Genomic DNA, 23,861 nt, shown 5'->3' with positions numbered 1-23,861 from the left:
TCTGCTGTAATACAGACTGAAATGCTGCTTTTATCCTTGTTTGCGTAGAAGGTTGATGGGTAAATCAATTGGAGTGAAAGACACATTGTCCCTCTTTGCTCTATGTCACAAGCACAAATATCTTCCTTTTAAAGTGTCTCTTGGTAGAAGGCAAAGCCTTTGGCACAAGCCACCTCTGCTAGTTTGACCCCTTTTGTGCATCTGGGATGGAGGAGCAGCTCTGAGAAGCACAGAACAAAACCAGCAAAATAGCAAGAGAAAAGGTCAAGAAGGGGTCTTGCTCCCTGTAGACATCAGAAGTTTCTGCAAGATGATATTTAGCATGTCCTGCCTGAACAGTTAAGGCATCAAAGACACGAGCACTTCGATAGGTAATATCCTCATGAGTTGTCAGATAGATTGCAAAGCACGTTGCTCTGCCATGCTGGGGATGGGAGGGAGGGACCTTATGTCTTTCTAGTCATTGAGGTAACTGAGAGCTTCAGAGAGCCTTTGCTTCTACAGATGGATATTCCATGCTGTGCTCTGTCCTTGCCTGGCTTTTGACTTACAGGCCTAAGCTCACAGAGTGATGCTGTGGGCCTACAGAGGATGGGGAAGGCAGGTTTCTACCAAAGACAGAGCTGACATCAGTTCCCAGCAATAGAAGTGCTTGATTTTTGCCTCTGTATTTTTGCCTGGTTGCAGCCTTGCAGTGACTTACTCCCAGGCCAGTCAGTCTCTTTGATGCAGTGTAATTACAGTGACAGAGATGATTCCAGCAATGGGATCTGAAGGGGAGGTAACACATACTTGGATAGTTCACCTCTCAACATAGCAGGGTCAGGACAACCAATATTGCCTGTCCTAGTCAAGGGAAAAGGTCATTGGTATTAGAAATCCAGGAGGCAGACAGTATCCTACTGCTCAGGACCTGGAAATGCAGGGAAATACAAGCCTGGCAGCTTTGAAACTGGATTATTCCCTATGTTTGTGGCAGTGGATTGGTGTAACTCTGATCAGAAAGAATCCTCTCTGCCAAATCCCATGGGTGAGCCCCTGCCCAGGACAATAAGCTCATATGTTGGTGACATGGGCTGAGTTGTGTTCTTCACTGTTGTAACAGATTTTTCACAGCCCCCTGGTTTCGTCTGCAATTTTTGCTGCTCAGGCACAGGTCTGTCCCTTCCCTCTTGTATCCTGCTCAGGAGTAACAGGGATCCTCAGAGCAGGCTGCTCTCCCTCACAGAACCCTGCCAGCATCTGCAGTCGATTCATAATGACTTACCCAGGATTCACTTGTTTATTTTTTAGGACATGGACTGACAGCTTTTATATCTAATGCCTGAAAAAAAGAAAACAAGCACAGAAGAGAACCCAGATGATACAGGGAGAAATTATACAGTGCCAGATCGGCTAAAGTCTTTTCCTGAATGCTGGAACTCATCCAGGGTGAAAGTCACTGTGTTGCTGCTTTCTGATGCTGACCTTGCTTGTTCAGCAGCTGTACCAGGGCACATCAGTCCTGACTGCTTGATCACAGCCTCTGGGTAGTTTGGGCCCCACTGTGTCCTGGCAGTGGATGTTCCTGGGAGCGAGCATCCCACACCGTGCACCACTGCCAAGGGAGCAATTTGAACCCAGGGATGCTCAGGCTACAATTAGTGGCCAGCTAGTAGCACCACTTGTTGAGAAATACCAGTTGAATCTGTGGCTTCTCGTGCTGAGGAGTGAACTGATTGGGAGGGAAAATTAGCCGGGATGTATTTTAATTGTATTTATTAAATTCCTTTAAAGCTTCCAAGTCATTTGCAAAGGCGCGGGTGAGAGCTTCAGTGAAATGGCAGGTTAAGGAAGAGAATGAGATTGTTGGCTCAGAGAAAAGGGGGTGAAGAATTACAGTGCCTTTGTGTAAGTAAGTCTCTTTCTGCATCAAACTGTGGTTTTTGACCTTCCTAATTAATGTTGTTGTTTTCTTCTTGCTGCAGTGCAAGCAGTCCCAGCCTGACCTGTTGGTTCACAAGATAAAAGAGGTTAACTCATCAGAATGGAGATCCCCTCTATTGGCTTATCCAAATCTTTGCTAAAAGTGTGATATACATGAACACAAATAGAAAAATGCATCCAAGAATTATGTGTGTGGGAGTTTAAAGGAGGGAGTGAAAAAAGGAAAAAAGTCCGTGTTGCTTTGAGGTTATTTTAAAAACTGAAACTGAATAGGTCAATACCCCTTAAGCTTTTTTGGTCTTTAATTCTCTTAATGGTATGGCAGAAATCGTTAATTGTATTATTAAAAAAGCTTTGAAGACTGTATTAATGTAATGTGACCTCGGATCAGTCAAGATCACATTTTCATTATGATTAAAAGATTCCTTGTCCTGAAACATTGATCTCATCTCCAGCTGGCTGTGTCAGCCAGAGAGGGGCTGGCTGCATGGCAGGGCAGTAGATGGCAATATTGCATTTCATTCTGTGGCTGCTCTGGGAGAAGTGCTCACCTCAGAAAGGGGCCATGAACTTTTCCCCTCAGCTTCCAAGAGCACGTTTGCACTTACAGACTGTATTAAGTATTCCAGAAGGGAAATAACTCAAAATTCCATTTTGAACCCAAATTTCTTTAGTGACTGATGTCAAGTGCCTGAGCTACAAACTGCAGGACCCAACCAGTCCTGATCCTGCTTGTCAGCTCTGAAAAATGGGCATTTGCATGTTAGGGATTATCAGCAGTCTGTCCTGTGGCAGGGATTCAGTGAGGCAGTATCCGACCCCTGGAAGTCACATCTCCTGGTTGGCTACTGTTGTTTGTCTAGGTTTTTGGTGTATTTTCAACCTTTTAAATTTTTTCTCTTTTGTGATTCTTCCTCCTTTTTGGTGAATTTTGCACCTTTTCAGTGAATTTTTCACCTTTGCATTGAGAGACTGAAAGCTGAATCAACTCGTTTAGTTTATATCATAACTGGGGAAGGCCAGAGAGGTTTGTAGCTCACATGTATTCCTTTCAGCTGTAATATTTGGCCAGACCTTCTAGCGGGTCCTGGCAAGGAAAAGAAGAGCCATTTAGCAAAGAGCCAGGATTGAGGAGGGTGTGTGTTACAGGGTCTTACACACACTGGCTGTGCCGTGCCCTAATGTGCTGCACTGCTGAGTAGGCAGAGAAGGATTTCAGAACGTGGGTGACATCTGGGGTCGGGGATTTATGAAAATGAAATATGCTGTGGCAGCTCCAAGGTACAGTGTGTGTAAAGTGCTACTCCTTCCCTGTCCCGTGGGTATGTGCCGTGTGTCTTCACAGTCCTGTGAGGTACCAAGGTAATTGCCTTAAAACTCCTCACCACGCAAGGTGTTGCATGATGCTGGCGCTCACACCAAGTGATGGGAAGCAGAGGGGTGTGCTGGCTGGTGTTAAAGCCTCAGTGCTGGTGACTTTTCTGTAAATAACTGCTGTCTGCTGTAATTGGTCATATCACAGCCCATGGTGATCTTTTGTATTATTGCTGGCCACTGGAAAACTCCCAGAGGCATAAAATAGATCCCAGGAAGTTCCTGTACCCAGCACTGCGTTTCCCCATACAGCACAACAGGCTAGAGCAGAAACAGTGTTTATCAGGAGCTGATGAAGAATTTTCTGCAGCAGGAAGGATGAAAAAAAAAAAAAAGAGATTGCACCTCTAAAATGATAGCAGCAGGTCGTCTCTCCTGCAGGATATTGCTGGGTCTGTTGGAAAGAGAAAATCTTTGTAGGGTTTCTAGCGTGGAACCGAATGGGTATTATTATTTGTCTGCAACTTAGGGGTATTTTTCAGCTCTCCATAAAATAACAGTGTCTTGCAAGAGATTGAAAACTAGAGAAAAATGTCAGTAGTTGACTTGTAGTGTGTGTGTGTGTTTATAATGTGTAGTGTGTTCTATCCCGAAGACCAGGAATGCTCTGTGCCACCCTCCCTTAAATTCAGCCAGCTGTATTTGACGTGAGGCACAACACTGAGGTGAAGCTGCCCAGCATCAGGAATTGATGTTTTTATTAAGGGAGAGCAGGAAATGATTTGAGTGGAAAGGGTTGAATTGCCAAGCTCAGCAGTGAGCAGTTGCAATAGCAAGTGGCTCTAAGGCCATCAGGTGAGTGTAGGTTGTGTGTTCTGCACTCTCACTTAATTTCCACCTCTGTCCTAATCTGCATTTGTCCCTCAACAACAGTGTGGTACCATGCATACATTTACAGAATTCATGCTTCACTGGCCTAACAAAAACTTTGCTCATGTCAACAAAGAGTTTATTAGAACTGAAATCTTTCCAGCATTACACAGAAGCTGGCATGGAGAACAGGACTGTGGAGGGACTTGTCAACAGCCTCTCAATTGACTTTTGCTGACTGATATTTCAAGACTAGATGCTATTGTAGGGCATTTAATGTAAGAAAGGATTGTTGTGAGGTCTTAGCTTCTGTCATGGTTGTTTGCTATTGGTGGGAGCTCTTTGGTTCCAGCAGTTTGGTTCTTTGTGATGTGGAAGAAGCATTGAAAGTCCACATAGCTTTGGGTCAGAAATGTATTTTCCTTGAAGATATGCCAAGAAAGTGTCAATGTGACAGAAGCAGAGCAAAAAGTCTACAGGGAAGGGAACAGCAGGATGCCTTCTGTGGCTTCAGGCAGCTCCACCAAGTGAGTCTTGGGGCCTGGCTTGAAAGCAAGATGTATTGCTTGCTGTAAGACGGTGTTGCTGATAGAAAAGTCTCAGTTATTCTGTTTGGATACTGAAGTCTCCAAAGCAATGAGGAATCACCCTTGTGCACCAGAGCACTCCAGTAACATCAGGCTAAGCTAGGACTTACACACCTGATGCTCTTCAGCCTCACTGTCAGCCCTGCTGTGTGACAGTATCTGTTTTTGTGGGTGAAAATGCATACTCAGAGCCTGATTCAGACCACTTGATCATGCTTAACTTTCCTTGGTTTCCCTTCTTCCAGCCATGATCTCCTAACTCTAGAGGGTCATCTCAGCTGTTCATTGTTCTCATTCCTGCATTTATGTCAGGTACCTTCATAAGCAGCCTGCATGTGGTCTGTGTGTATGTATTGGTCTTAAAATATTGCATTATCAATTTAATGGCTAAAAAGTAAAACAAAATAGAAAAATTACAGAGGCAATTGGCAATCGATAGAATACTCTGGAAATACTGGAGGAAAATCATTAGTGATATCTGAAAACTCAGATGGAGAATTTCAGATGGTTGCCTTCATTTGAATAATACATGGATAGGAATTCAGCACTGAGACTCCTCAAACTAAAAGTGAACAATTCTTAGTGAAGACAACACCCATTCAGAAACAGCAAAGCAAACTGTAAGAAGAAGGAAAGCTCTGGGAGTGTGAAATCTCAGCTAAAAACAACACTGCAGTCAAGGAAATGAGCACGTCTGGCTCCTTGAGTCCCAGCAGTGATCCTGAGTGACCATTTTGTACTGGGGAAAGACACAGTGAAACAGAGTTACGCCTGGAGGAGACTCTGGTCTGCAAACTGCACTACAAAAGCTTTTCTTGACACCTACTTTTGAGACTGTGCACCGGGAAAGAGCCCCTCCAGCCCAGTATTCTGAAGTCAAACTGGTGCTTTCCACACTGCTCTCTGCACCTCTGGCACCTTGCAGAAAGATAAAGGTAAGCTGGTGAGACACCTTGTGCCTCTTTCTCTTATTCTAGGAGTTATTTCACCTTCAGATGACTAGTTCTCACTACGAGGAACTAAATTCAGGAGGGACGGGGAGCTTTAGTCCTTCAGATTGCTGGTGTGGAGTTAGATTTTTGTTTCACTAACAGATTTTTTTTTTTGTTTGCTCCAAGTCTTCAGGTTCCAGAGAAAAATATGAACAAACCCCTCTGACACTAGTTTTCACCATGACAGTAATTTGAGTAGAAACAGCTTTGCTAGCAAATAAATAAATAAATATTACATGAAAAGCTTTGGATGGAGCTGCCATGTTCATTCTTGTTTCTAAAGCCCCCACAGGCCATGTCACATGTGTGGGTCATGGGGTCTATTGATTATGTGTCAGACCCTTAGGTGTCAGTAATCAATAACACTAACCTGCAGAAAACGCAGCAGAGGTTTGCTAAACCAACTCTTCACATTGTTCTTTTTCTTGTATTTAAGTTTTCTGTGCCTCACTAGCAGTAACAGAATTCATAGCAGCAAAGGCAGGGCAGACAAAAACCTCATTTGGCTGCCAACTCATTTGCTGTCCGTTTTCATCTGGTTTTGCATGGCTCTTGGTGAGAAGGCAGGATGAGGAGGGGCAAGACAGGAAAGGGTATTTCCAATTGAATGGCTTCTGAGAAGTAGAAATGAAAGTGATTGAGTCGGGAGGACCTAAACATTTTGACCCTGACAGCTTATTAATATTTAACAAGGTGCCAGATTTTTCTTTGACACTGGAAATTGTTGCGACTGTCTGTCTCCAGCAAACTGAGTCTGCTTTCTCAGTCCACCATATCTAATGTACCTGCTTCCAGCCATGACTAGTCCTTACTCACAAATGCTTTCCTTTATTTGCTATTTCTGAGAGTAAAGAAGGTAGCTTGGCAGATTAAGTTGTGAATTTTTTTTCGTTCAAACTTCATATTTCTGTATGTTCTCAATGGGTCACTGAGCAGACTGTGGTTTTCTTGTGTTGATTGTGGCTTTTAGAATCATTCCTCAAATAACTTTTAACAAAACATTTATTTGTCTTTTTCGTTTGCAGATTGCTTGTGAGCTGTTCACTGTGACAGTTACATCTTTTAAATGTAAGCAGCTCTGATGAGATAAATACAACAATTTGGAATTCAGATTCTTACTTTTATTTGTATTAATGCAATTTTTCAGGATGGTTTATGAAATGGGGATCCTGTTGGGGGTGGGAGAAAAGTCTACGCCATAAAGATAATGCAGCATTGAACAAGCAATACTCAATAGAGCAGATGAAGAGTAGAAGGAAAAAAAAAAAAGTTTATGTATTATTTAGGTGGTCTGCATCCCCATTCTTTTGGTGCCTGTCTCTGTCTCTCTGCATTGTCTAGGTGGATTAGCTGCCTAATGTGGTTGTGCAAACCTGAATGACTTTGCCAAGGTCACACAGAATGTCCATGACAGAGCTGGATATTGAATTGGTCTTTTTTTTTTTTTTTTTAAAAAGACTTTAAAACATCCATAAGCATTTATTGTTCTCCACTCCCAATTAAATAAAAAAATCCCTTTGCTTAACAGGTAGCTTAGTGTCAAATTGAGAGAGGGGATCCCCAGATCAGAGAGCTGCTTGGTTTGGCTTTAGGAATTTCCAGTCAAGACTGTGAGTTCTCAATGCTATTTTTGTGAATCCCCCACAACTTGGGTGTAAACTTTGAGATCTCAATAAGTGTTTGGGGTTTTGTCTTGGAGATGTTTGTCTGTCTACTTTGGTAATGTTTTCATTGCACCCCAAGATTGATGTCAAGGAACTTCTGTCTTTTTGGCTTGTTTGAAGAGTAGTCCAGAATATATTTTAAAATTTTATTTTATTTTTTATTGCTCCAGCTGCTCTGTTAAGTCTGATTCTGATAATTCATCTGTTCCCCTTAATAGATCTAGGCAAACATTTGGTGATTTGAGTTTACAATGTGTATTTATGCCTTGCCATTGGGGAATCAGCTTCCATTTTTGCATTTAGAAAGTTTTAAAATGAAACCTGAAAATATTTTCCCTCTCTTTACAATGTTTAAATTGCAAAGCACCCTGTTGCTGCCTTGAGCTTTCTGCATTGGGCATAATCAGTTATTTCCATTATAATCCCCTTACAACTGTGCTCAATTACCCACTTGGGCTGTGAGTTGCCAAGTGTTTGCCTACTTGCAGAGGATAAAACCCTTTTTGAAAAAAAATGGGTAAAAAGTGAATGCCAGGATGGAGGTAAACCTGGAAGGAAAGACTACCAGGGGAGGGGGAATGCTTGGAGTTGAGAACAGAGGCATTGGAGGAGAGAGAAGAAACATGGTAAATGCTGAAAAGGCAGAAAATCATGACAGGAAAAAAAAAATTTTAGAAGAAGGAATATGAAAACAATGTGATTCGGTGGATGAGGTCTGGTCTAGCAGATGGAGGAAGAGATTTATGCCCAGCTTTGCACATGAACTTCTGGGTGACCGTGGACCATCTGTATAACCTGCTTGTCCTCAGCTTCACCCTCTATAAAATGGGTCCTGTGGTGCTCACCCTCCTCTGAGGTGTGTGGATGGGAAGGACTAGACAAGAGCTACAATAGCACTGGGTATCCTGATTTATTGCTTTTCCTTTGCTAAGCCAGCATTTAGCCAATGGCACTCTGCTCTTTCACGTGCAGGAGAACTAGAAACCTAAAGAAAGAAAACCACACTGCTCCTCAGCTCTGTTTCGGGAAAGGAGGGAGGCTTTTAATTATTTAAGCATCTCCTTTGTTGCCGCCTGTTTTGAGCTTCCCCCCCCCCCCCTCCCAAAGACATGTGCTCATAGCTCCTTTGTTCCAAGCGCGGGCAAAACCAAATGTAACTCAGACTCTTCAGCAGTGTCTGATTGGCCGCTCACCCCGGGTCCACCCCCAGTCATCCCCTTTCCCCTTCTCCGAATAAAAGATGGTCGAGGGGAGGCAAACGCTCTCTCAGCTCAGCTACTTTCCTGTAAACATCTCTGGTCGTCTGTCTCATTTGAAGGCTTCTAACTGCAGGGAATTGAGCGAGCGAGGAGCTATATTTCTCCCTCTTTGCTTCTGCTGATGGTATTTGCTCTGCAGCTGATTCAGGTACCGATTTTAGAGCTACTAAAGTGCTAGATCGCCCTTGCTACCTCTCAAGGCTGCTCGAGGCTTTCTAAGGCATTGAAATACAAGCGCTAGCCGGTAAAAAGCTGAAAAGATACCTTCCGCATTCCTTTTCATGTTGCTTCTGGTTTTTGAATCATTATCATTATAGTTTTTAAGGTTATAGGCTCTACATAAATCATTTAAATAATAAATAAGTCATATCGTTAAGTAATACACTGGTATTATTTATGGCTGTAGGGAGAGGGTAAGAATACTGTGGATAAGATTGTGTTTAAAATGAAGAGAAGCTTTTGTGAGGCTCATTTCAAACATTGCCTTTTGGAATTATGGCATTTGCTTTTGGAAATTGTCCTGGGAGGTGGATTTGGATGTCCCATCCCTGGAAGTGTTCAAGGCCAGGTTGGATGGGGCCCTGAGCAAACTGATGTAGTAAGTGGCATCCCTGCCCGTGGCAGAGGGTTGGAACTAGGTTATCTTTAAGGTCCCTTCCAACCCTAATAATTCTGTGATTCTATGACTTGCTCTGAAAGAATTAGCACCAAATTGTCTGTCTCAAATCCTCTTTTCCTCAGTAAAACCAGAACCAGTCATTTGAAACTGGAATTTATTTATTTATTTATTTATTTAGAATATGTAAACAAAGTTAGGAAGGTGTCACTTGAAAATCTTATTTCTGAAGTGAAAAATCAATTTAATTTTTAATATATTGTAGTTAAGAGAGTGTTTTACTTTACTTTTGCTCTGAATTTTTGTTCATCTGTTTATTTCTCCTTGGCTGAATTTTCCACACAATTTGAGTCTTGAAAGAAAAAAAATTGTCCCAGCTATTCTTCCTTGTGGCTCATCATTGCCAAGTGGCCGGGAATACATCAGTTCTGTAATTTGGTAAAAATAAGCAGGACAGTTGTGGAAGAATTATCAGTGGGTGATGAGAAGGATAATTTTAATAATAATCATGTTTCTGTGCAGAGTGATAAGACTTACCTTCCCCTGAGGAGTATAGTTTGTCACTGGCATGTCCTACCTTAAGGATTTATAAACACAATTTCCTGGTCTCTGCTTTTGAATTACCTAGTTGGACCTGGCTGCAATGGGATGGAAAAACTGAAGTTTCTTTTGCCCTGGGGCAGGATCCACCCAACTCTTTGCCAGTGAGAAACGCCATCGAGTCTGCATGACCAGCGCTGGAAACTTGCTGCTGTCCTTGGTGCACATCCCCAGCTGGGACAACTCCCTGCACTGAAAGGCAGAGGTTCAGTGCACGAAAGCAGTAAGTGCCTTTAGCCAGCACTCTCTGATCCCTCACCCAGCCCCACCCATCACTGATGCAGCTTTCTTCTGTTTGTTCTAAATTTGCTTTAATTTTCCTTTAAATAATTTTTAAGTGTGACTTTTTCAGTACAAGACTGGGAACTATGACTAATTAAAAAATCATTACATGATTAAACTCAATTAACTTCAAATAACCCTTGAAATTTGCTTAATGTCAGCCCTTGGCCCTGCTTGAACCAATAAATATTGCTCACCTTTTGTAATGGGGATGAAAAGAGGTGGCTGCAGAGCAGGACTGTTTGGAGTCAGGGAACAGCCTTACAGAACTGGGTTAAACTGGTCCCACAGAGTTGAATGCTGCCACACCGAGAAGAGGGACAGAGTCTTCTGCTCCTAACCGGGATATTATTTCCCCCAATATTTTTCTCTCAAGTAATAAAGCTTTGAAAATTCCGTTCGGCCCTTCCATTCAATGGTCCCAATCTGCTTTGCAAATGTTAATAAGGGTTAAACCTCACAAAACCGCCAAGGCATGGGAAAGTACTGTCATCCTCATTTAGACAAGGGATACCAAGGCACAGATGAGTGAAGTGAATCAAGGATCAGTGGCAGGAACAAAATCCTAAGAGTTCTGATGTCCTATTTTATATTTTAGCTGAAGCTGTTTCTTGCATGATGCTGCAGGTTTCATGCAGCTATATGAGAGGAGGGGCCTTTTTTCTCAATTAGCTGCCACATCTGGTCAGTGGGGATTTTTGCTGTGGGTTGGTTTGTTTGTTTGTTTGATTTTCACCTTACGAAGCCATCTCTGCATCCAGTCTGTCTTACAGCTGGATCCTGGCAAGAGAGCTGGCAAGAGTGTGCAGAAGAATCCCAGCAGCTATATTTCTGTGCTGAGTTCCTGCAAGGACAGGAGGGGATGTCATTATTGCTGCTGTTCCTGGCACTCTGCTCTGACTGGGAAAAGGGAGCGGCAGTTGCGCTGTTCTCACGGAAGGTAGTTGGGGGATGATGGATAGAATTTTTCCAAAAGGTAATTAGATGGGCATGGTAACTAGACAGTCATAAAGATGCCTCATCATCTACTCAGAAATGTCCCCTGTATGGTGTGCTGGCCATGAAATGCTCTCCAAAGTTTATTGACTTCAAGCCCTTCACCTTGAAAAAAATCTCAGCGTACTTGCTGAGTCCTGCCTGAAAATGGATTTAGACGGTCTTGAGGAAAAGATTTCACTTTCCCCCTCCCTTTCTTTTTTTTTCCCCTTTTTTTTTTTTTTTTTTTTTCCCTGGAGACAGCACATACTTCTGCAGCTGCTGTTGAAATAACAGCATTTGGGAGCAGGCTTTTAAGGAAGCAGGAGAACAGTTGATTCATTCACCTATATGCAATAAAGCAGTGTATTTGGTCTTCAGAGTTTTTGACACTGAATTTTTTTGGCATTTATGATGAATGTAAGTGGATCATTGGTGTGGACTGTTAACAGAATCTCCTTTTTCTTTTGATTGCTGGAGTTCATGTAGCTCTTGATAGACTCTTGAATGATATCATATGAGGTCTGAACCCATTTATTAAACAATAGAAATAGTGAGAGAGTCAGGATGTAAACAGTCATCCCTAAACATGAGCGTTTATATTCTCACTTGCTGTTTGAGTCTGGTTTCATGCCTGGGAGTGCCCTCAGGTCATCATTGAGCAGCTTGTTCGACTCTGACTTCTGAATGATGAATGTCTCCACTTAAATTACAGATCACTGCCCCGTAACAAAAATCAGCACAATTATTGGCCTCTGCAGGGGCACCAAAGGGTGACTGGGCAGTGGTGGAGGGCTTCACCTGCTACAGCACTGCTCTTTCCCTGGCAGTAAATGGGAATTTGTCAAGCCTGTTTTGTGGGGTGTGTGGTGGGGAAATTTGGCTCAGCTCTTGACGTTCTGTCTTCTTACTACAGACAGCATTTTCCTGTCTGTGGTACTGCCCGTCAGATTAGTTAGGGTCAAAAGCTGAGTACTTGGGGTTTTGACCTTTGAATGAACTTTATAAAAAACAGAGGCAGGGAAATCAGTTCTGTAGTGCTCTGTCCAGTCCTTGAGGATGGATTTGAACATCAAAGGATGGGTAGTTCAGAAAGACAGAGACGTAGTTGTGTTCTTGAAATCAGAAGTGTGTGTAAATTCCCCTCACCTCTTTGGGGGAAAAATGCCCCCCATGGGTCTAGCTCACGTTTGCTGTTTGTGTTGTGTTGTTCCTTTTGCCATGAAAAGTGCTAATAAAAACCATTTAAGAGAAACTAGTGTGGGTCCAAGATGGCTTGGAAGTGAGGGGACCATTATATTTCATTACTTCCATTAAAACTTCCAAAAAAGTTTCTGGACTTGAACTAGTTTGGGAATGTCTGTCCCCCTATTTAGATAAACAAAGACCTGGTTATCATAGCAGATTGTCTGTTTGTGGCTTACCTACTGTGGGCTAAGTGAAGTCCTGTTTCCCCTCAAAGATGAGCCAGTGCAGCACAAGCAGCGATGGTGGGTGTGCAGTGGAAGTTTGGGCTGTTCTGGAATGTGCTGCAGCCACTGCGGAGTTGAGGCAAAGGTTTGGCTGTAATTCCCTGCCAGCAGCCTGTGGACCCCCCTGGGCTGGTCAGATGAGAGCCCATTGCAGTGGTAATACTTCCCTGCTGCCCCTGACAGATTGATTTTGACCCTTAACTTCCCCTTCCACCTGCTAATTATTCGGTCACGTTCCCTCCCAAAGCCCTTTTCACCTGGCAGTGGCCTGGTTTTGTCATTCTCCAGTTCTGCTGTTGCCCTCTCCACCTCTTGGCTATTTGTTCTTAAAACTCTCCCCTCCTCACTACCTTCCTCCCCTTACTGGTCATCCAAGGGTCATCATTAATATCCAAAAAATATTTGTATATTTTGCTACCCAATTTTTTTTAGATTTTGCTGATGCCCAGCAATCTAGTCTCTAATGCCTCCTGGTTGATAGGGGAGGGGGTGTGAAAATCAAGGTTTTCCCTTTTAATTTGTGCTTTGTCACTGCTGGTTTGACCTTTAATCAGGTGTCTGGCTGTTGTTTGCTTGCTGATGGTTGTTACAGAATGGCCCCTTGTAAATATATACAGAAAGGGCAGGAGAGTAACTGGAGATTGTAACCACTCTTTTATTTTCTGGGAGCCTATTAAAGATGGTTTCAAGTTTATCCATCCGTCTCTTTGTCAAGCTGCCTCCTGTGTCCATCCACTTGTGCATTTATTTAGGAGTATATTAGATACCGTATCATCCTCGAGGATGGTAACAGTGTGTTTCAGAATAAAGCCAGAGATACAAAGTGCACTGAACCCATTATAAAAAAATAAAAGGGCTTTCCTTGATGGCATTTAGCTCAATAAACACAGTTTGTCAGAGATATCTTTATCTCCCTACATGTAAGCGATTAAATGTTGGTAAAAATAGCTTCAGAAATAAAACATGAAGAGAGCTTCTGGCAAAGCCCTGTCCAGTTTAATTCATACATTAAATATTTGCTAGTAGGGTCAAAAGCTGAATGCTTAGATATTTTGCCCTTTGAATGAACCTAGCTAAAATAAAGACAAGGAAATCGGTTCTACAGAAGCTATCTCCAGAACACCAGGATCAATTTAAACATCAAAGGATGGAGAGATCATACAGACAGTCAGCCATATTATTCTGCACAATTAATGCTCAGAGAGGTGTTTCCTGAATTCAGAATGTTGTGCAGGGAAGATAATGTGAAAATTTCAGATTTTTAATTATGTAAAAGACAGTCATTGATCCTTCTCTCCTGAAAACCAGAGCAGTTTATTTTGCATTAATGAATGTAGAAAACATCCCCCAGCCCGAATCTCTGTGTTGATGCAATCTTTTCCCAGTCAAATTAGCATTTATATTTCTAAAGGTAATTTTTAGACAACACAATAAATAAAGGATATGCTGGGAATCTCCCGGTGGATACAGTGGTGCTCGCGCAGCATTTCCAATGCAAATTGGCTGAAGATTACATAATGGTCAGCTCTGCTGATTTGGGGCAGCGATGAGTAGGGAGGGGCGAGGGGATTTCTGGGTTAAGCTTTGGGCTTCTCAGCCCTGCAAACTCCTTGTGGCTTGGCAGGAATGCCTCGCTTCATCTGGGATTAGCTACAGAGCACACAGGCTGTCATGGAGGGCACAGCCTCTCCTGGCTTTAGGTTTGGCAGCAGGATCTGTGTCTCAGACCTCTAGGTTCAAAATGCACCATCACTATGTGGTGTAGGGTTATGTTCTGGAAGGGTTGCTCCGGATCGGAGCTTATTTATTCTGGGGTTGAGCTCTTTGAGATGAGCTCTCTTGGTTGGAGCATGGTGTTGATAATGCCAAGGTGTTGTGGGTTCTCGCCCTGTAGGGGCTGTTCACTGAAAAATTGATCTCCTTGATCCCTGTGCTTCCTTTCCAACTCAAAATATTTTGTGATTCTTTGATTCTGAGGTCCTGAGGAGAAGGGAGAGAGCAACAGCTAATTGCTCTGAGCAATTAGAGCTGAAATTTGCCTGAAGTTTGATCTATGTCTGCACAGCTCCACATAGGCTGCGAGTCATGCTTGTGATTTATGTTTCAATAGTGGCTTTAATCTGGTTTATTAATTTCTGTAAATGTCCTATTTTAACAAGATATTGACCATGTTTTCTGTATTGATTTTTGTAGCTCAGAATCATCATTTTGATGTTAGGATTTTTTGACGGTAAGTAAACTAACTTGAACTTTCTTTACACACCTAAATAAGTGTCTTCATTTTGGTTACACGATTTCAAGAGCTGCTGTGCTATTAAAGATTACACCATGACTTACTAAGTTGCCTCACTTAAGTATCAGTCTTGGAAATCTTAGCCATGACTATTTTCTCATTCTGTGTGTCCAAAATCCTTCTGTTTTTTTAAGTAGAGTACTGAATTCCATTATGTGGATTTTACCATCCCATTGAGTTTGGATGGTAAATGATATTAGGAATGGATTGAAATAAATAAAATAAGACCCAAGGTATTTATCCATTGAAGTAAAGGAAAATTTTATCATTTATTTCCACTGGGTCTATCAGAGAAATTCAGTGAGGTGATGAAGTATTTGCTTAGTTTGGCTCATGTGGCAGGCAATGGGGTGAGTTCAGCAGCAGAGCTGTGCTGTGTGTAATTAACATCACAGAGCTGGAGGTTCTGCATGTGAAAATCCAGGCTATTGTCAGTTGTGGTTTCCTTGCCAACCATATCTCAGCTCTCCCACTTCTGTAGTTGTCTCTATGATGCTTTGTGCAGTATTATTACCCCTCACCTAATGCTGGAGCTGGATGGAGCTGCAAAATCTAGCTATTATTCTTTCCATTTGAAATACTTTATTATGAAAATAAAAATAAAATTTAAGATGTTTTCACTTCCCAAGTAATTCTGTTCCGGAAATATTAAAATAAGCAGACTTGACATTGGGAATGTTTCAAAAATACATATTTTTTTTGGCAAGTGCTTGTAGCTAATGAATTTGCATTCATAAATGTAAGCATTTATAGGAAGATTGTGATTAAAGCATTAAAATTGACTCCTCTGCCAGACTGTAGGTCATAGAGCTTGAATTTCATGTTTTGAAAATTTCATACTTGGAATGAGCTGCTTGCCAGCAAATTACAGGCCAAGACTTACTTCCAAGAATTACTTTCTGGTGCAGCTCAAATAATGAATATATGTTTGTGTCTGTGGAATGGGAGGAAGCTGATTTCACTACTGGTGTCTTTCATTGCACATTATTTGGGCAAAAGGCCATAGAAAAAGCTTTCTTCAATTTCTTCTTGGTTCTTTTTGACTTGTCCCCAGAAGATACTGATCTGGCTGGATCTGCAGCTGTGGGCAGGGTTCATTGGTTCTCAACAATTTTTTGCATGTTCTTGGCAGTGTTTTCTGAATTGGAATTTCCTGTTCAAAGGGCCAGTAAGAGCTGCAAGGAGCATCAGAGCAAACGTGCTGCTCCTCTGTGCTTAAGGTGTACGCAAGGCCTCACTCCTGCTCTGTCCTTGAGGAGACAATTGTTTGCATTGTTTCTGTGTTATTTTGATATAATGTATAGATTGGGAGGTAAATCTTGTTTCTTCTTTCTCAAGGTCGCTTTGCACATGGAAGACCTCTCTAATCCAATTTATAGCATTCACAGAATCACTGAGGTTGGAAAAGACCTCCAAGAGCATCGAGTCCAACCTGTGGCTGATCCTCACCTTGTCATCCAGACCAGAGCACTGGGTGTCATGTCCAGGCCTTCCTTGGATACCTCCAGGAATGGGGACTCCAGCACTGCCCTGGGCAGTCTGTTCCAATGCTTAACAACCCTTTCCATGAAGAAATTCTTCCTGAAAGTTTCCTGCATGATCCCCTAGGGATGAGTAGAATATGTCAGTGTTCCTCTTTCAAGGTAATGTGGTACCATGCCACAAGTGTGGTGCAGTTGCACCTTAAAGTTCAAGGAAAAGAGAGCACCACTCTCATGAAATCAGAGATCCTCTGTGCTCTTCTGATTCCTTCACAATCCCTGGATAAGACAGGGGTTTTGGCAAGCTTTTGAAGCCAGGTTGGTTCCTGGATGGTGGTGCAGTGGATCGTCATGGGGGTGCAGAGGACACAGGGTAGTGTTGTCCTGGGTGTACAGGGGCAAGGAGGGAGAGTTTGGGGTACCTTAGGCTGGTCTTGCTGCCAAAAGCAATGTATTGTCAAACTATGGCCTAATTTTACTTACCTAGGGTGTGTTTAAAGAGGGATTGGCATCAGGAACAGGCCATTAAGCAATTGAAACTCTAATAGAAAAACATAACCTTATCACAGATTTTTTTTAAAAACCCTCGGAAAATAGCTCAAATATAAGGTTAATTGGAGCCAGAAATGTCAAACTAATGTAGCAATTTACCCTGGGAGACTGCCCTGGCCTTTGAGTATAGCAATAGTACAGACTACTGAGTAGGATAGTGAAGAAATATAATAGGATTTTATGTAGTCCCCTGTCATATTAAACGTTCTTTGCAATTAATTTCTTGTTGCAATGTTATTTTCACTGACCTATTTTTTTTTTGACCTCCTACAATCTTTAAGCTACCAAAGTAGGGCATACGGGAATTCACATTTCCTTAAAAAAAAAAAAAAAAAAATCTTAACTCAAACCACTATCAGTATATACACTGCAGTGTAGACTAATATTAACTCAGAGCAGTATAAAAATGTCATTGGCTCATTCTAGAATAGCCTTTAGTACTGAGCTGTACTGATCCATTCAAGAAAACGCTGCTTTTGAACAGCTCGTTCAGAAACAAGTGGGAGTTTTCTTGGACTGAGAGTTTGAGGATGTCTGCCCAGTGAATGAAACACGATAGGTGGTCCTTCTTTTCCTCCTTCTGGTTCCTGGCTCTGTTCCTTCTACAGTATAACTGGATGTCAGACCAAGATAGCTGGGTATTGTGATCTGGTCTGATTAATTCAAAACTGCTGGATGCAGAATTAACAATGATAAAGTTCAAAAGTTGTGGAATAGCCAGGGAAACCTGGTGGATTCCAGCTGCTCTGACTCTAACTGAATCCCTTTCCACCTGGGCTGAATACGTAATCCATTTTCATTTTTTAATCAAACATCACTGAAGTGATTTGCTCTCTATATTTTTATACAAACTTCCACAGTTTACTACAGAAATAGCTGTATTTCTCTGGAGTTCTGATGTTTCCTGACAGCATCTCTTTGTCTGAAGGTGTGAGTGGGTAGGATAGTCAAATCCCAAAATGGATCATTCCAGGAGAGCGTGAAATCTCCATCACAAAGACAGGTGTCTGCTAGAAACAATCAGGTGGTTTGGAGGGAAAGGAAGTGACATGATCTCCAGAAGTCCCTTTCACTCCTACTTGTCTCTCATCCTAAAAGATGGAAAGTGCTACCCCATGAGAGGGTACCTGGTATCCACGTTTGCAGTTGAGGAGCTCAAAAGAGACAGAACAGTACAGGTAAGAAAACTTTCTGATCTTGAGTAAGAACTCTTAACATAAGGCCAAGTGTTTTCCAAGCAAGTGTCCTTAATATTTTTCCTTCTGGTAGTAAGGTTTTTTTATTTTTAAAGTGGAGCTGGAACCAAGCATCATTGAATCAAAGAAGGCAGCATTAATCAAAGCACATCAAAGACGTTCCTCATCAGTTGCCTGGAGCAACAGAATCTACATTGTGTAATCTTTCTTTTGCTAAGTTGGAGAAATTCAGAGAAGAGAATTGTCTGTTTGCTCTCAGATGAACACAGAAATAGTATTTTCAAGGTTTCTTGAATATTTCAGTGATTTGGTCCCTTCAGCCATCATAATTTGTGAATCCCAGGCTTAGATTTCCCGGGAGTGTTTTTCATACGAAAATCAATCAAACAAGATTTTAAAACTAAATATGTTGTAAGTTTCCTCTCCCAACAAAGTTACAGGAAGTGCTTTCCTCCCTCACATTGTCTCCTTCTGTTCTCTCTCTCTAGGTCATGGCAATGGTACCCCATGGGCCCTTGTTGCCTCACTGCAGATGCATTTTCCTCGTAGTTTCATAGTACCTAGAAGGAGCAAGCAGCTCAGCTGGATAAAACCACATCATTTCCTGTTCAAGTAAGAAATCTTGCCCTTAGTTCAATCTTTTCTGGTGTTCCCTGATACAGAAATTATGGCTGCTTCTATTTACTGCCTCTTTCCAGAAGATCCAGTTGTTACCTAAAAACACGTGGATACTGAGTACAATGAAGTGATTCTTAGGCATGGAAAGGCCTAAATTTTAGATCTGAGTTACACTTACCTGAGCAGTTGATAAAACACACACTAGAAGAACCTCTTGGTCCATCCTGAGGACTTTGGATGCAGCACTGGTAGATACCCAGACCTTTCATGTGGATTGCACTGCCAGAAATAAAATCCAGCAATGTGAGAGCGTGATCAACCTGCAGAATCACCGAGGTCAGAGCTGTGGTTTTATGGTTTTCATTGTGCACTTCCTTACTAATGAGTCCCAGGGCATTTTGCAGAATGTGAGCCCATGGGCTGAGTCCTGTTCCCTGGCTGGGACACACTGGCATTTCAGTGCCAGCGACACTTTGCTCTGGTTGTTACAGGAGGAAGTGAAGAACAGAAGTTCCCCATCTGAAACTACAGGGGGAAATTTAGTGTGTTAGAATGTAATTATCCAAACTGGAGCACGGCCAGGATCCTGGAGTTAATAATACCCTCTGCTCTTGCAAAAAGTGTCATAGGTGCTTTAATGACTGCTAGTGGTCAGCAGGCTTCACATCACGTGTCCAAGACTGATATTAAACAGATCAGAAGTGTGGGTATTTCAGTCTGTCATGTAACACAAATATTTCTGGATGGCCTGTGGCTGCAGCCTTCAGGTTGAGGAGGGAATTAAGTTAAGCAGCCAGGAAGGAGACATTAGTCTTAATGAAAATGATCCCATTAAGGGCAAATGACATGCTATTGGTGAAGAACAACTGAGATGTTCCCTGAAGTGCCCCTAAGGTAGTTTTGGGTACACCAAATCACCAGCCAGCTTCAGTGACCATGAGCACCATGGAAGTTTGGAGGAATGGAATAAGAAGAGGTTTTACAGCATCCTTTGTATAATAGGGTCATTGCCTGTGGAAATCTGTAGTATGAATTTACCCTGATTTCTGTAATAGTGGGAGCTATGTGCAAATGAGTTGGGAAGTGGGTGTAAGTGGCAAGATTACCTTGTGCTAATTAGCCTGGCATTGACGAGCTGTACAAAGCCTGGGAACTTCCACAGCAGGAAAGAGAGTACATCACAGAGAATCCCTTTCGTCACAACTGACTTGTGCCATGGGACTTCAATTAAAAACCAGACCAGGCCACTTTTAATCGCTTTAATGAGAAATTAGTTTTTTTAAAAAGATAATATTTTTTTAATTGTCTGTCTACTTCTAACAGTGCAGCCCATTGTGATGGGAGATGAGGTGCTAATTATCTGTCTTGGCAGCTTTTTCTGAGCACAAGGTTTGTTATTCTATGGTGCACCTGGCACCACAGGCTCTGGTCCTTGGGATCAGTGGGCATTACTGCCAGCTGTAATAAAGAGCAGGAGGCCAATGATCCTGTATGCTGTTAAAATGAAGAAAGACTTGCACAGTTCTCCCCCTTAGTACATCCCAGTACATTGGTACTTACACCATAACAGTATTGTCTCAGGGAATATAAGTCTGTGACAGGATATTGCTACTTTAACCACCTGAACTGCCTTTTAGTTCCAGTTTCAACTCAGTGTCAAAAATATTACCCCTGTTTAAGATTAATTTGTGACAAAATGTCATATTAATACAGCTATATTTCCCAGGGGATAAATATGGCCTTTTGCAGAGCAGCCATGGCTGAGTGCTATATAGGACTACAGAGAATTATCAACAGGCTTTTGCTTTAGCAAATGTCATGCTACCAGAAGAATGGTGCAGTTTGTGGGTAAGTATAGTCTATGAACTATTTTATTGTAAGAGGGAGGTTATGATATTTTCTTCCTATTAATCCATATCTCATCCCTAATTATATTAGCACCTCTCAGTGACACCTGATTAAGGATATGAGGGGAAAACTGTCAGTCACCTATAACTCCATCAGCATTGGATCATGTTTACTCTTGGCATCTTTGCTATTTTGATGTTTGCCTCGAGGTTTGTGTATCATTGGTAGAATTACTCCAGATTTACACCAACGGGTGTGCAATCACAGCTGACCTCTATGTGATGCTGAGGAGTTTTCTTGTAAGGAGCTAAATCCAGCACCAGTTGCAAGCAACTGTAATTCCAATGAAACCAATAACATCTGCACCTGCATGTGCTAAGGCTGACTTTGAAACAGTTTATCAGGTATTTTATTTGTACTGAAGTAGAATAAACTTTGCATTTCATTGCACCTTCGGTACCTGTAGTATGCTTGGATATGTCTGAGCTATTGAAACCAAACTTCTTAACAGCCCTCAGATGTAAAGAAAAGGAAGATGAAAAAAAGTCCTAAAACTAATCTCTTGCCTCACAGCATTCCACCAAGATGACTCAGAAAATGACAAGGGAACCAGACTGCAAATTAGGCTCTAGTGCTTGTTGAAGACATTTGCCACCGGTTAAAATGAGTTATTGAAACAGTAAAGCTGAGGACTTCAGAGAAACTTTGATTGACAACAATAATTACAGTTATTCTTGTTCTTCTAAGAAATACCGTGCAGGCTAGGCATAATAAATGTATGAAAATGATATTCAAAATCTGAGCAAAAGTAGATGCAGGTCCAAACAGTTTAAATGTCTTCTGTACAAATTTCTGTGCATTTTTATGTGTTAAAAGCAGCAGTAGTTACCAGGCAAGTGTGTAAATTTGCTTTACATGAGTAGTGAGCTAATCATTGAGTGTTTCCTAGAGAAGCCTCTGTGAATACAGTCTGCCTTGCACCCAAATCAAGTTGTGTGGCAGCAGGTTCAGGCTGGGGGTTCTGCAGAGCAAATGCAGTTCATGGGGCACTTCCACCTATCCTTGTATCCTGTCTTTGGAGGAGATGCCTAATGATTGTTTGAACCACATCCAGATGCTGCCAGAGTGGTCAAATGATGTCTTTGGTAGCCAAGGACAACCCTGTGCTCAGCCTGAACTTCCACAATGCTCCTCACAGGCAGAGAGGAGATGGAGTTGATGTGTGGACTTCTGTATCCGCACACAGCTTGGTGCCTTGGGTGGGGAACCACTCCAAAGACCTAAAACTAGGAGCATTTAGTTTTGGCTAACCAGGCCTACTCTCATCTGACAGGTGCGTGTTACCAAGATCAGGCTCTTCTAGACTGTGCTTTAGGACAGGGCTGGGCACAAAAGGGTTGGGAGTACTCAAGTTTTAGGTGCCCTTTTTTACATGTCTGTGTTGTCTAATGCCACGATGGACTAACACATGAAAATATAAAATAATGAATTTTTTGTAGCTAGTAACCTGTGTTTTCATCTCCCTAACTTGATATTTGCCCTGCATTTCCTTCTCCTGCTGCTGCAGTTATGATTGTTACCAAAAGACCCTGTACCCTTCCCACCCCTCTCACACAGTGAGGTCAAGCTCGTAGCTGTGCTCTGCTAGCAGGTGATTCCAATTGCTTCAGTAGATGTTTCTGCTGTGAGAAAATCACTTTCCCTCTCCCCTGTCCAGATCAGGGAGATGGATTCATTTTATAACACCAGGCAAAGTGTGGAAGAAGGCAGTGCTGTAGCTGACCCTTCTTACAAGGCCACAGCAGTGCCAAGAAAGTGACTGGAGACCAGGGGCTGGCTTCTTGAGCCTGGTAGATCACATTGCCGGGAGTTCATCAGCAGGGTTAGCATTCACAAGGAAAGGGAAAATAAGAAGTTAGTCAATCCACAAGTGCCAAGAAAGAGTTAAATTAATGGAGGAAAAGGAAAAAAAATCTTCTTAATGCTGGAGAATGATTCTGCTGGCTTACTTATCAGGTTCATGCTGAGCCCAGTCGTAATTGGAATGTACCCTTTGTAAAGTTTATTGGGTCCTGGGGCAGCTTGTTACTGAACCGGTCAATTAATCTATTTTTTTTTTAATGAGTTAGGGGATTTCCTTTTGTGGAAAATCACCAGGAAACCTGACCAAATGCCCACAGCTTGGGGAAAGAGTGGCCTTAACATATAGAAAACCCTTCCTCCACAATTAGGAGAGGAAATAGACACCTCCCCTTATGGGCAGCATACTTGACCAATCCAGGGACAAAATAGATAGGATTTCACCATTGACTTGCAGGTTGTCGTGGGAGGATCACCATGAAACAAGATTACTTGAATGCAGCTTGGTGTTGAAGGAAATAAAACTGTTGAGTCTCCCTGCTGAGAGACAAATGATTTCCATTTAAAAACCTGTTTGTTCCATGCTGTAACTCCCAATGTAGCAATAATTAATGATATCAGAAGGTTACGAAAGACATTCTGTTGTGCTTGCTCTGTTCTAGGCATGAAATTGGATTAACATGAAGATAAACTTAGACTTTAAATCTGTTGAGGAAATCAGTAATTATGTCAAAATTCACAAATACTAATCTGTTTAAGTGTGGCAAGATACTGTTCATCTATCAGCAAAACATCCTGCCTTGTCAGAATTCTGCCGAAAGGTTAATTTCTTAAAATACTTGGATTTTCAATGGCAGAATATTGTGGAGATGCAGCTTGTTGAATAAACACAACCAATCTTACCTCTGGAAACACGGTTATTTCTGTTTCAGTGGCATCAGCCAGTGTCCTCTCATGAGGAAGAATCAATTTGCAAGGTATTGAGTAAGTCCTTGGGCTCTGCGGAGGAGAGGTGACCACCCATGAAAACAACTGACATGAAAAGAACGCAAGGTATGGCAGTGCATACTTATTAAAAGCGTATCTTTGCTGGAAATGAGCACATGGGAACACTGTTGGCTTTAGGGATAAGCAATAGGGATGGTTACAAAGGCTCTGAAATTAATTTAGGTAGAAATTTACCGTGTGGTTGGAAGGGGAAGGGACTGCATGGCTTAACCTTCTCAAATATTTCATGAGTCCAATGCTGGCCCTGATGCTGCCCATAGCTATTTTTAGACAGCTGCTGTAAAACCACGGAGGTGACAGAGTTGTGTCAATGTGTGCAGTGATTCAGTCTGCAAAGGAACCTGCTCAGGTGTAGCTTTGTGGCTACTGATACTCCTGGGGTGGAAGCTGGGCTTGATAGGCCTACTGAAGTTGCAGTCACACCTTCCCAATGCAATTTAGATCTACC

The 23,861-nt window shown here is 42.1% G+C and overlaps 1 long non-coding RNA gene across 1 annotated transcript; it reads right to left on the bottom strand.

The window, feature by feature from the left end:
- Nucleotides 1-1,741: 1,741 nt before the first annotated feature.
- On the bottom strand, nucleotides 1,742-19,168 carry LOC121670025. Its single transcript, XR_006017992.1, has 2 exons — nucleotides 18,876-19,168; nucleotides 1,742-1,988 (listed from the first exon to the last, which is right to left on the bottom strand). It is a non-coding gene; the product is annotated as an uncharacterized LOC121670025 (long non-coding RNA).
- Between the last annotated feature and the right edge of the window lie 4,693 nt (nucleotides 19,169-23,861).

Source organism: Corvus kubaryi, unplaced genomic scaffold (genome assembly GCF_017639235.1).
Source record: "Corvus kubaryi isolate FWS band 111438036 unplaced genomic scaffold, C.kubaryi_AGA036_p1.0 37394, whole genome shotgun sequence".
In the NCBI taxonomy this organism is placed as follows: Eukaryota; Metazoa; Chordata; class Aves; order Passeriformes; family Corvidae; genus Corvus; species Corvus kubaryi.
This window is presented reverse-complemented; position numbering and strand designations above follow the sequence as displayed.